The sequence below is a fragment of the Thermobia domestica genome, chromosome 13 (genome assembly GCF_964235325.1).
Source record: "Thermobia domestica chromosome 13, izTheDome1.hap1.1, whole genome shotgun sequence".
Taxonomy (NCBI): Eukaryota; Metazoa; Arthropoda; class Insecta; order Zygentoma; family Lepismatidae; genus Thermobia; species Thermobia domestica.
The window spans coordinates 118,173,782-118,187,147 of record NC_137466.1 but is presented as its reverse complement, the minus strand read 5'-3'; the positions used below and the strand labels follow the sequence as shown (position 1 = coordinate 118,187,147).

Sequence of the window (13,366 nt, the reverse complement as noted above, 5' to 3'; positions counted from 1 at the left end):
CATTGCTTATGAGAGTCCTTTCCGGAAGATGGAGGATAAATCGTCTGTAGTCACCCTGGTGCTTCGCAATCTCAATGCTTTCTGCATGCGGTAAGGCTGTCTTCTGGTACTAAGTCACCTGCAACAGTAGAAACAAGGAAACGGTCATAACTTCTGTAAAATTACCTTGTAAAAAAGGTTTCTAACAGTACAAAATTTTAATTTTGATCATCTGTCCTGTAGAAAAAGTTCGCTGTTCTTTGTAAGATGGCTCTCTTGATAGTGGGTTTCTGTGTACTGTAAAGACATGGTGCCATCTATCGGGGTTAAGATGAATTTATTGATTGAAGAGATTACGCCTTGGTGCTTATCACACTTAGAGCTAGGAAATTGGACTGTCAAGTTGTTTGTTGGTTAATATCAAGTTATATGGATTATCTAATAGTAGTGAAGTAAATCAAATATAGTGCTCGTTTTGAGTTGTATGGAAGACGAAGAGATAATGAATAAGTGAAAGGAAATAGGTTTGTATATTAAAGCCCTAAGGCACAGTACTTGCTGGGTATATCTAGTATTTACTTTTTCTATACTTCTTTTTTTATTTCAATTTGTGTTTTGTAGTTTTTCGTTGATGGCCCATTATTATGTGGTCCATTTTGAACAAAGATTACCGAACATTAATGTTCATTATGACTTTAATGTTAGTTTTATTAGGCTTGTATTGTCATATAATCTTTCTAGGAAAATATAAAAAAACATTTGGAGATTGGGTACTATCTATATATATAAAAGAGAACGTACAAAATTTTGTCCGCTCATCACGCTAATACGGCTGAACCAATTTCTTTCATTTTTGGGGGGTTATTAGGATTTGGACCCTAGATGGTTTTTATCATATCACTTTAATTTTTAATTACCAGTGTCTTGAGATAATTGACCATTCAAGTGTCCATAACGTACAAATCCTTTGTTATTAGTTCATCATAGGTAAAAATAAACGTATTTATATGCAACCCGCATGACCGTGTCACTCGGCGGGTTAACATAAATGACAGGCGATATACAGCGGAAAATAGCTTGAATCTTCTGTTTAAAATTTTTTAATTGATTTGCTTATTTTTACAGACACTTTTACAATATGCCAGCACCGGGATGACCGCAGCGAAGCGGGGCGGGTTAACATAAATGACAGGCGATATAATGTTAAGATTTACTGCAAAATGACAGGCGATATACAGCGGAAAATAGCTTGAATCTTCTGTTTAAAATTTTTTAATTGATTTGCTTATTTTTACAGACACTTTTACAATATGCCAGCACCGGGATGACCGCAGCGAAGCGGGGCGGGTTAACATAAATGACAGGCGATATAATGTTAAGATTTACTGCAATCTTCTATGGTTTTTATCATATCACTTGAAAGCGAAAAAGTAAAAATTATCTAAGTAACAAAGTTTATTGCGTTCCGGGGTGACCGCAGCGAAGCGGGGTGAACGCTGCTAGTATTTAATAAAGCATTTCGGAAAGTGTGCAATTAAAATCAGCTTCCTAAATTTTCTTATTAGTTGTTATATATGTATCGTATGTTATTTAGAATAAATGTTATTTAGAATAAATGCGACCTGATGGCATGACATTAATACCTTGGATGAGAGGCAAATCTCTAGTATGGGCTTTTACATGTTCGGACACATTCGCCCATTCAAGCCTCCCACTGACCGTTGTGAATGCTGGAGAAGTTGCTAGACATCGTTCAGCATCCTTCTTATTCCAACGTATATCCATTGCGGTCCAACATGGCAACGTTTCGTCAGTTCTTGGTACGTTGCCGCCTTGAAGGGAACTGGAGGAGGCGTTTCTTCTCTAGTACAACAGAAACAAGCGAACAATAGAATAATAAAAATAATATATCAACAGTCAGAGAAATTTTAACAGTATTTTAAGTTTAAACTTTAAATGTTGTTCCATCCACCTGTAACATAATATTTATTCAAATTGCGTTTGCTCCTTAGAAATCATGTTTAAATTTCATTGTTGTTATTGTTATAAAATATTAATATAAAATGAAGCATTAAAATGCAATTGTAGAGATCATCATATGTATTTTGACATTATTGTTTCCTGTATTTCCTGTTATTGTTTCGTTTTTCGGCTTTCACATGCTTTTCTGTTATTGTTTCGTGTATTTTCTGTGTATATAGGAGAATACCCTGTATACAGTGGCGTATTTACGATTTTGTTTCGGGAGGGGCTTTGCTAACTTTCGGGGGGGGGGCTTTGCCTGAAAATATGAAAATTCTGCAAGATATTTCATATACTTTACTATAGTAAGTAAGATTTCGGGGGGGGGGTTAAGCCCGGAAGCCCCCCCTAAATACGCCACTGCCTGTATAGTTTCAAATTCACGATCCTAAGCGGTATATTAAATATCTATTATTGTTTTGAGTTTTTTCTGTGTATATGCAAAATATCCTATTCGTGTTTTTCCTACTTATCTGCATTATGTATCTTATTATTTTGTATTTCAATTAGTATTACTACAATTGTGTGTCTGCTCAGTGCATTGATGGATATATGTAACAATATCTAACAACAACTTAATTATTATATATTGTTTAAATGTTATTATATTTTCGAAATGTCCCTGTTATTTTAATTGAAATTAAATGATATCCTAGGCAATCGTGTAACTATATAACCGTAGAGGATCTGGTATAAGAGTCCTCTAGTCTTCTGGTAAGGCCAGACGAGGACGATAAAGTAATGTTATTGGGTTCTTCCGATTACCAATGTTACAGTTCGTAATGGTTAGCACTAGAGGAAAAATAAAAAATGTCATTCAATTTGTACGAAAATTTCCTATTAAAATGGATAGCAATGCTATGGTTTCCATTTAAGACAATTGCGTAAAGTTCAAGGTGGTGGATTTCAGGATGGCGGACGTCATTGTGATGTGTCCTGAAACATTTCACCTATTTCCATTTTCCGTCTACATTATTACTTTAGTTATATTTTGCAGCGTTTATCACATTAGAGTGTTTCCGCACTTTTGGACCACCCTGTATACATTCACCAGCTGAAATACCCGTTCTTGGAACTCAGATAATAGATTTATAGAAAATATTTGAACCACCGTTAGGATACACATTTGAATAATAGTGTAATGATAAAAACTCATGAGGTACTTTATTTTTCACAGGGGTGTTTAGAACCCCCTACTCCCTTAGGATACACCCTTTAATCAAAGTAATATGATAAAATTCAAACTTGAGACAGGGACCAAATATTGTTCCAAAATTAATTTCAAACGGGTCAACCTTCATGGGAGTCACAAACAATAAATAATGTCGATTTTAATATGAAGAAGGAAATAGTAGAAAATACCGATTTTCCCACCTTAAAACTGAAATTTTCAAAACCGAGGAGACACATTTCCTTGAGAAGTTTATATACCTCGTTTCAGTTTTCCAACTTTACGGGCTCGTGGATTTCTGTGTTCTATTTACAAAAATTTGAAGTGCTCTACCTCCCTTGGTCTTTTAATTAAAGTAGTACGATAGAACCCAGCTCATATTTCCAACGTTCAAAAAATCATTCCCAATTGCTCAACCATTTGCCTGTGATTCGACAACAAACAACATCTGTTTTAATTTCAAGAAAGGAATTATAGAAAATGTCCCATTAAAATGTGAATTCTCAAAAACTCTGGGACAAGGATTCATTTACTTCTAATGAGGAGTTCATACATCAAGTTTCAACTTCCTAACTTGACAGGATCGAGAGCTATTCTTGACGTAAAGTTTGTCCGTTGTTTTTCCCCTTAAGGTAAGTATTTTAATCAAGGTAATACTATATAAACGGAATGGAGTTTGAGCTTCCGGATTTTGATGACCTAAAAGTCGTTGAAAATTGACCTTTAAAATGACAACTAAAATCCAGTAAAGTACTTTAAAATGTTTGAAATATGACCCAAAAATTCGTACAAAACTCAATTTGCTTATTGAAAAATAGTATATAAATATTTATATTGTACACATACTTGATGGATCACTATAATATTGGGAAGTATTCAAAAATATCAGAGTATTACACACACACACACACACCAGCAAAATTTTACCTTTTTTTCTAGATTACAGTAGTTCTCAAAGAAAAAGAAATGTAGATTGTCGGTTAACACATTCCTGTACATGGAGAAACTCTTCCGCAGCTACTTACCCAATTGGAACATACTTGAAATACACTATATAAAACTCTTCCTCAATGCCTGTCGTGTCTCCCCGCTCATCACTCGATTAATGAAACAGCACTTGAGCTTTCGCCAAGGACAGTGATTTATTTGTGGATTTTGTAGAAGGGGGAATATTTATGCAAGATTGTGTTCCGTATAACAGAACAACTTTAAAGTGGGGTTGGGACAACGTTATTTTTAAACCTATCTACTTTGAAATTATGGTACTAGTTTGATAGGAGACTCCCAAGTTCATCATTTTTAAACTATTTTAAAAACAATTTTATGATAAACACGGATAAGTACGTTAGATAAGATTTGGTTAGGTAGATTAAATTGCATGCGTTAGTTACCTTACTACTTTTTGTCCTATTGCTGAGGACAAGTGTAGAGCATCTAGTAAAAGCCCTATAGTTGCCTTGAAATCTGCACAGCTTGTCATAACAATTGTCACACTCCTACGTAAAAAGGTTTTGCTATGACAAGTAATTCTTTAGTCTGTTCTAATTTGGTCCTTAAAGACCACATTTCCCGCCCAAACAATAAATACAACAAAAGGTAAGAGTTTACTTTGGGCAGAACAGTGATAGGTGCACATATACTTGAGCCTAATTTTATTAAATAGAAGGGGAAAGACGCTGCTAAATGTCATTCCTCATTATCACAAGTAAGTTTTCGTACCATATTGCTCCTTGTAGGTACTTAATAAAATTAGATTCAGGGGTGTGTGCACCTATCAATGTTCTGCTAAAAGTAAACTTTTGGTCAACGAAACATACTGGCATTAAAATGAATCCAGAATTGAACAAAGACAGGGTTAAGCTGAAGCATGATTTACGGCATGTTATCTAACACTGTCTTTAGAAATTAACAATACTTTCACACCGTACCTCATTTCAGCAATACGTAGAATAGTGTAGCAATACGAAGTTGTTTTACATCAGATGCCATCTTTTTCCCAGTTGGTGTGTTGGTAGTAGCATGATGCCATGATGTCCATTTCTTATCCAGCTGATGACATACTTTTCTGCATTGAACGAGGTAATATCTGGTCCATTAATGTTTATGAAAAGAGTAAATTCGAGGATGTTTACAGATAAATGGTTTCTAGTATCAGTATGCTGGAAGTTTAAGCTGGAAAAACCTCTCTCACACTCTGCAGAAGAAACTGGAAGAACACTGATTTCCATGTTAAGATTTTGTAGATTTGGGGGCCAATATTAGATTTCATGTTATGCTCTCGAAATTCCTGCAGAATTTTGGCTGAATCATCAAAGGAAAATTTTAATTCTTTTATTTTTTATTTTTATTTTATTTTAGTTTTGAAATTTGCATTACTTCTTTGTCGCCGTTTAACTTTCTTGCAGACAATTCTTCTTGCCAATTGGATTGTAGCAAAACCTCTGTCCCACTGAACGTTTCGAGCGTATGTTATCTGCTAGACCCTTGCAATCTTATTTTCTGGCACTTCTCAAGATAATTGTCTAAGGGTTTTGCCAGTGAGACTCCACAAAACTGACCAGTTTCTTCACACTGACGTATTTGTTCCATGGACATGCCCCTTTTTCTTTCAACGCTTCCAGAACATTTACAGTTTTTCAATTTTGCTTATTACCTCTACAAGGGATGCAGATCTTTCTTGTAGAAACAGGCTAAGAATATGTAGAGGTTCCAGCGCATCTCGAATCATGGACATTTCGTAAACAAAGTTCCACTTAGTGACTTTTACGTATAGATCTGAAAATATTGCACGCTGCTGAAAACTTCTCCGGAAATTCGTAGAAGCTTCTCAAAAGTGTTCCACTAGCGCACGATAGAACTTTCGCAATGCTTCTACTGAACGGTATGAAGAGCCTAACCACCGTACATCAAAAACTAATAATATTACAGAAGCGAATACTTAGTTCTCGTGATATTAATTCGATTTCTCTCCTGTTCTTCGGGGACATTGAGTAAACACCGTGCAATCGGCACTACAAGGCTTTGAAAATGAACCATATTTGAAATCGTATTTATAACGTTGTGAACAGCCAGTTCCAGCTTATGACTCATGCAGTGAAACACGAATAAATTGGTGTCTAACTCTCGCTGGAGTAAAGAAACAGCACCATTATTTCGCCTTGCATGTGATTTGCGCCATAAATACAAACTGCTATAAGTCTTTCCCGTAATATCATTTTGGAAAGATTCATACTTTCACATCTTTTAACTATGGAATCACAAACATCTCTGCTTATTGTTACCTATATCTCAAATAAACCTAAAAATATATTGCTACACACCAGATTAACTACAGACGGATATACACAATGAGAACAGATTTATGAAACACAGTGGAGGATTCTTCATCATTAGCGCGAAGGGTTGATCGGAATTCGCAAGATACTGGGTCATTTTTCATTCATTTCTGTAGCTACAAAGTCAAAAATATTTGAATACGTAACATTAGAGTAAAGAACTTGTTCGACGTTCATTCCATTTATTTCTTACTATTTCATAAGATGCACGGTAAACGATAGACGATTTTGGGTAATAACATAGGCAGTTCAAAATATCACAGTTATCTTTTAAACACGCATTTCATTCACAATTCACACGAAAGCCTCTTACTTTATGTACCGGAATTACTTGGCTTTTAATCGTCAGAAGCTTTTCCTTTATAAAAATAAAGTTTAATATCCACTTCCTTATGTTCTTTTTAAAGTGCTTGTCAACGAAGAAACTACCAATTCACAACTGCAGTGACTGCTCACTAATAACTGTTAATGTTTTATTATTATTATTATTATTATTATTATTATTATTATTATTATTATTATTATTATTATTATTATTATTATTATTGTGCTACTCAGATGAAGTATGATAATCAGTGGTATCAGCTGCAAGATTTTTCTTCGGGAAACAATTCTATAAACAAGACCAGCATAGCTCGCAACAATAAACATACTAAAAAAGTAAAGAATTGTTACTAAAATATGGAGTTGAGTTATTGTACTTTAAAACCGATTGTATAACCTAAAAAAGGTGGAAAATATCTTCCCAGGCTAGGAAGATAGAATTAAACCTAGAGACAGGGAAACCAAAACTCAGAAGGGGGGAAATTCCCAGGCTTCCCTGGCTACAAATAAATCCCTGGCCAAGAAAACGTTTCATTTTGACTGATACTAACAATCCAATTTCAGCAGCAACATTTTTCCGAGCATCTTTTGTTATTGTAACCATATTATTCATCATGTCGAGAGGCACAGGTCTTTCTTAAAAACTTATGGATAGATGCCGACAAACTTTCGAAATGTAACTTGTTATATCTTAGTCCCTTCCATTTCATTATCAGAAAACAGTTCTGCAACGCTCTGTATAGCTTTGAGATCTTCTGCTTCAAGGGGGCCTATATTTGTTTCATTATGTAAAAGTTGTCACAGTAGTGCACATATGTATCGATCCACATACCCTAGCACGTAATGATAGGTTGTGGTGGAAGTGGCATGTCTAAAGCCTGCGGTTTGGAAAATTGCCTACATGACGGAGTATCAACAAATATCTTCTTTCTAAGCGATACAATTTTTGTCGACTCTTGTACCAATGGATAGGTATGTTATTTGACATATATACTAGAAAAATAATGAAAATGGAAACAATTTTTGTAGGAAAAAATTCACCTCTTCTGCGTCATAAGTCACTAAAATGCAAATGAAATGAATTTTTAGAAGCAAGCATATTGAGAAATTCTGTATATTTTGAAATTCTACACCCGAAGTCCCTTGTACTGTACTATCTTAGTCATGTTAATAGATGTCTCCACCTGCGCTATCGCTTGACAGCTTGACACTAATGAATGTCACTACCTGCATTATCGGGTGTTAACCTGTGCAGGCGATTTGCCGACTTTAAACTATTGGTTTCTGTAGCTCGCAGCTAGATTGGTTAATTTGGACTTTTAGCGTCCCGTTCAGCACACAAATTTTAGGTGACCTGGACCCACAGTCCAACTGTACATGGGCTTCTTACTACATGAGCTCTCACTGGGAACCACGCCCGAGTGTCCTGTGTCGAAGGCGTGGCGCGCTCACCATATATCTATGAGGGAGTTCCACACAACTGAAGATACGTAGATACTAAATGATTTGATTAGACAACGCTATTATTTACAATTAGAATATTTCATATGAGTATCTGTGATTTGATAAGTATAGTAAAGCTGAAAATAAGTAAATATATACGCAAGCTAAGAGAGCTAAATTACTGACGGTATTTTTAAAGTCTAAAGCGCATGTTATTTACTAATTATTGCTAATTATCGTACAAAAACTATAAAAAAAGTTTCTAAACAGAGGGTTTGTGAACTTTGGTATATAGTGTCCGTTTTTACCAACGTACTTTAACTGTCATAGACTAACTCACTAAAAAAAAAAACTTATTTTTATACAAATTACTATGTTCTTTTGTTGCTATAACACAGACAACAGTTTAAATCATATTGAAAATAGTTGGTGGCACCGAGCCGACTAACACATTTCTAACTTGAATATTACTCAGGCATAACTTGAATAACTTACATTGGTTGGCGGGATGGGAACCATAAGAGGAAAGAACGCCATGCTATTTAGTCATTAGCAATTGAACATTAGAGCACAGAACATCGTGCTCCTACGAAACCAAGTCTGTGCCAGAAGTGCAACGTTCCTTTAGACGAAACTTTAATATTGTCGACATGATAAGATTCCGTCTCGGAATTCCATATTGGCTTGGGCGAAGAAATTTGAAGAGATTGGTAGTGTGTTGAATGTGAAATATGGAGCTCCAAGAACAGAACGTGAAGAGACCAACATTAAAATATATCAAAATTTCTCCATTCTTCGTCCGGCACAATCATTTTCTGCTTCTTCTTCCTCTCTAAGGCTATAATCACATTTGATATCCATATAGAATTCCAAGGAAGAAGATTCTGCCAATCCGTTCCAAAATGTAGTTGAAACAATCGTTTGATATCACCTGTTCTTACCCGGTTACGATGTAAGATATCGTCCTTAGACTCTACTGTGTTATGAGAAAATAATACATTTTTAACCTATCTGAATCTAGCTCTGACTTGTGGACTAGAGTCGCTTTGAAATTTTTTTTTTTTTTTTTTTTTTTTTTTTTTTGCACACTGCAGATGTCTAATTAACAAGAAGCCGTTTACGTCTGTAAATATAAAGATTTTTCCTCCGCTATTTTGGTTTTTTGGACGTGGGCAAGAGCCAGTTTGTAACTGTATGACATTTCCCACATTTGAAAGTAATTAGCACCGGTTATCAGATTTTTTAAAACTATAAACCATATATCGTATTAAAGCTGTCAATGCCACTGATCCATTGGTGCCAATATCTCAAAATCGATTTTTTTTTTAAAAGACAAGATGCCGTTTGGAAATGGATGACTCACATTGTGATTGTTTAAAAAAAAGTTACACCTATTCTTGTACTTCTCCCATACACAATAATGTTAATTCCAAATTTAAGTGTTACTCTTCTGTTTGATTTTTGCCCAAACTAGAGTGCCCGAGAATTATCCTGGCAGTGACGTAGACTTCGCTCTTGCTCAAATGCTATCCCACTGGTTAAAGCAGACGCTTCGTTCAATTCAACGTCCAATCTCAGGAAAGATAAAATGCGCGAACACAAATACCAACTTAAAAGCACGCTCCGTTCTCTACAACAGAAAAGCCAAAGGAAATGAACCGAAATGGGAGGCTCGTTTTTGATAAATATACTTGTCATCTTTGTATAACGATAACTGGAGTTCGAGGAGACATAAATGCTACATTTTTTGATATTATATTTATATAACTTTCATAAACAACATGGTTATTTTATATTTAAATTTTATATTATAAGTACGTGGAAAATAATTTTAAATGATAGCCATTTATGTTTATTCAGTTCTAACAACACTCGGATTTCAACATGCTACAAACTTTCGTTCTATTGAAGATAGACACAAACATGCTGTGGAGGAAATGGGAAGGGAAGTCCAAAGTTTATTTTAAAGAAACTCCCATGTCTTTACCTATCACGGTTCTTGAGTTAGAGGATGATATGTGAACGTGTTTCCTGGTCGCGGAAACAGAGCGTGGGGGTTAGTGAATGTAGCTTCGAAAAGTATAAGATTTACCAATAGGACATAAGAACAGCACTTCCAGGAAAAACACACAAACAAATTAAAAAACAAAAGCAAAATGAACTGAAAAGCGCGTGTTTTCTTTGTGTAGAGCTGTACAGTCTGTGCTGACTGGTGAAAGTTGTCAATCCTTTCTTTTATTCTCGTTCTCGAAATTTTGTGTATAAGAATGGGTGATAGTACCTTAAAGAAAGGCAAGCCGTTGCATTGTGATGCAGGAGACATTGTTTTTAATGTTTACAACTCTTCTTGCAGCAAACAATAATAAATCTGACAGTGTTCATGAAACCTCCCGAGCAACATGTGTCAGTGAGAGATCCGTGTGGCGAATTGTGAAAGAGAAGGAGTAAAGTCTGGACAACCCGTCGTAACACCCTGTAAAGCGAGGCCAAATACACAGAAAAGACAAACAAATTTAGATTCTTTCGATGAAGTAGTAGTTCGTAGGAAAATTCACAATCTCTATGCTGAAGGCATTGTCGCCACCTTAAATAAATTATTGTGCGAACTTAAGAAAAGCATTGATTTCAAAGGTTCAAAGGGCATTACAACAAATACTGTGCATGTTGGGATTTAGGTCTTAAAAAAAATCTATTGGAAATAGAAAACTGCTTTTTGAAAGGAAAGATATTGTCGTTCGACGACATAAATAGAGGGTCTAATCTTATTTTTTCTTTCTTTGACGTAACAATGCATATATATATATGCTAGTATTATTCAAATACATTGTTATCTAACTTCCCTCTAGTTCGCTACCAGCATTATTTTAAACTGTAGCTACGACGTGACGTGCGAAGCGTTCAGAGTACCATCTAAGCACTATTTGTGAATAGCGTTAAGTTGGTAGCCTTGCAACTGAGAGCGTTGACGTCACTGCCAAGATAGTTCTTACCGACTGTAGTATGGTTTTTCGTATTAACGGAAGTAGTACTTGACCATATATACGTTTCATTGGATTATTTGCCGGAGACATGGTCTATGAGGAATGAGCCTCACCCTTTCCTATAAAACATGAAAATCCGTAATGTCCTAACTTTCTCCCGGCATCAGTGGCTACGCAAGTGGAATTCAGGTTTAACCCTCCCCTTTGAACAAGAGATATTATGTCGCGCCGTGTGGACTTTGTGGTGGACAAACACCGTGCTCGTGGGTTTCCTCGGGGTTCTCCCGTTTCCTCCCACTTTCTTCATTCTACCATTTCACTCATCTCTCATTATCACCGTCTCCTTTAGCCTAACCGGCATATCCATGGGACGTAAAACTTAAAGATTTCATTTCATTTCAGAGATATTATGAAAAAAAAACAAGATATACTATATATATATATATATATATATATATATATATATATATATATATATATATTCGTATCCATAAATTCCAGGACAGTGATCATAACATGCAAACCGCTTGCATGTTCACGAGTTTCCCGCTAGGATGTGTTGTAGTGGTGTCTTGAGCCAGTGTGTCGAGTAGCGTGGTTTGAAGTGGAAGCGGTTGAATGTTGCACGTGTTTTCGTGTATGTATTGCATTAGCTGTCATAGATTTTTCTTATCTCGGCGGTATGGCTGAAGTTGAAGAACAAAGGGTTAGAATTGGGTATGGAACTTGTCAGCGAATTCTCACAGAACAGTTAAACATGCATCGCATTGCAGCGAAGTTCGTGCGAGAACGTTGACACAGGATCAACAAGACTATCGAGTACAGATCTGTGAGGAACTGAAGGAAGCTGTGAAAAACGATCCCACGCTCCTTGTCAACGTCGTTATAGGCAATAAGAGCATCGTTTATGCTTACGACCCAGAAACTAAACTGCAGTCTTCTCAATGGCGCAGTTTTAGCTAAGAACAACATGACAGTGGATCCCCATCCCCCATACTCACCTGACCTGGCCCCCTGTGACTTTTTTTCTTTTCCTCAAGCTGAAGGTTCGGATAAAGGGGCGAAGTTTCGACACCATTTCAGAAATTCAAGAATAATCGTAGCGGATACTTGACACTATTCCAAAAAAGGACTTCCGGAAATGTTTCCATGCATGGCAGAAATGCTGGAACCGCTGTATTAGTGCATAAAAAAAGGGGGGGGGGTACTTTGATGGTGATGGAGAAATTAACTTCAAAGGTAAGAAACTTCTATTGTACAGATTCTGTCCTAGAACTTTTCGATACACCCTTGTATATATGTATACAAAAATGGTGCTTGTCATGAAAGGAAATGAAATTGAGTGTTTGATCTCCCTCTTGATGAAATTCTGCATCCGCCACTGTCTAGCATACCGGTGGTTTTGTATTGTTCCTTGAGACAGGCCGTTACAATATTGCTGCTTTGTCACTCATTTCAAAATCATTATACTACGCATGCTTTCCTTTCCAAAGCCATCTTGTCTCCCTCCACAGTGCTTCTTCTTTCTTCCGAAAGTGCTTATTTAGAGGGTTAAATTGTCTATCCTGATATTCCATATTATTATTCTAACTTCTGTCGCGAGGGAATGTAGAATAGTGATGGTAAACACACAGAGTTTTCTTCCTGGTTTTTCTGTCTTTTTTTGTTCCGGTACCTTATTATTTGAAAAGATGAAGATAATAATAAAAAAAAAAAAAAAAAAACTTGAGAATCTCCTTTACCTTCTTTAGTGATATACTATAACTTGTAGAATTGAGAAATGTCTTCACTAATACGTTTGGCACTAATCGATTCGTCCAATATTGTTTCAGCCTTTTGAGACTTCAATCAATTCCATGATGTAATTAATCGTTTTTACGGTTAATCGATTCTACGATAATAGGTCATGACCTTTGAAATTCAACCGAGAGAACGTACGAGCGTTCCATTGGAAATTTCTGGAAGTAATCTAACAAACCACAAAGGTGATTTTCTATGAAGAAGAGCTTTTCTGTATTTCTCCTCCTCTCACCTTTAAGTGTGTTTTACCACAATTGAACATACGGGTTTTAACAGGTATTTGAATGATAGGTTTCGTTTGGTAAAGAGAG

General features: G+C 35.9%; 1 long non-coding RNA gene across 1 annotated transcript in view; it reads left to right on the top strand.

The window, feature by feature from the left end:
• Nucleotides 1–364: 364 nt before the first annotated feature.
• LOC145669273 (uncharacterized) overlaps nucleotides 365–13,366 on the top strand; it is a 197,361-nt gene continuing 184,359 nt past the window's right edge. The window contains exon 1 of the long non-coding RNA XR_014128179.1: nucleotides 365–503. This is a non-coding gene — a long non-coding RNA (uncharacterized LOC145669273). The remainder of the gene's footprint in view (nucleotides 504–13,366) is intronic.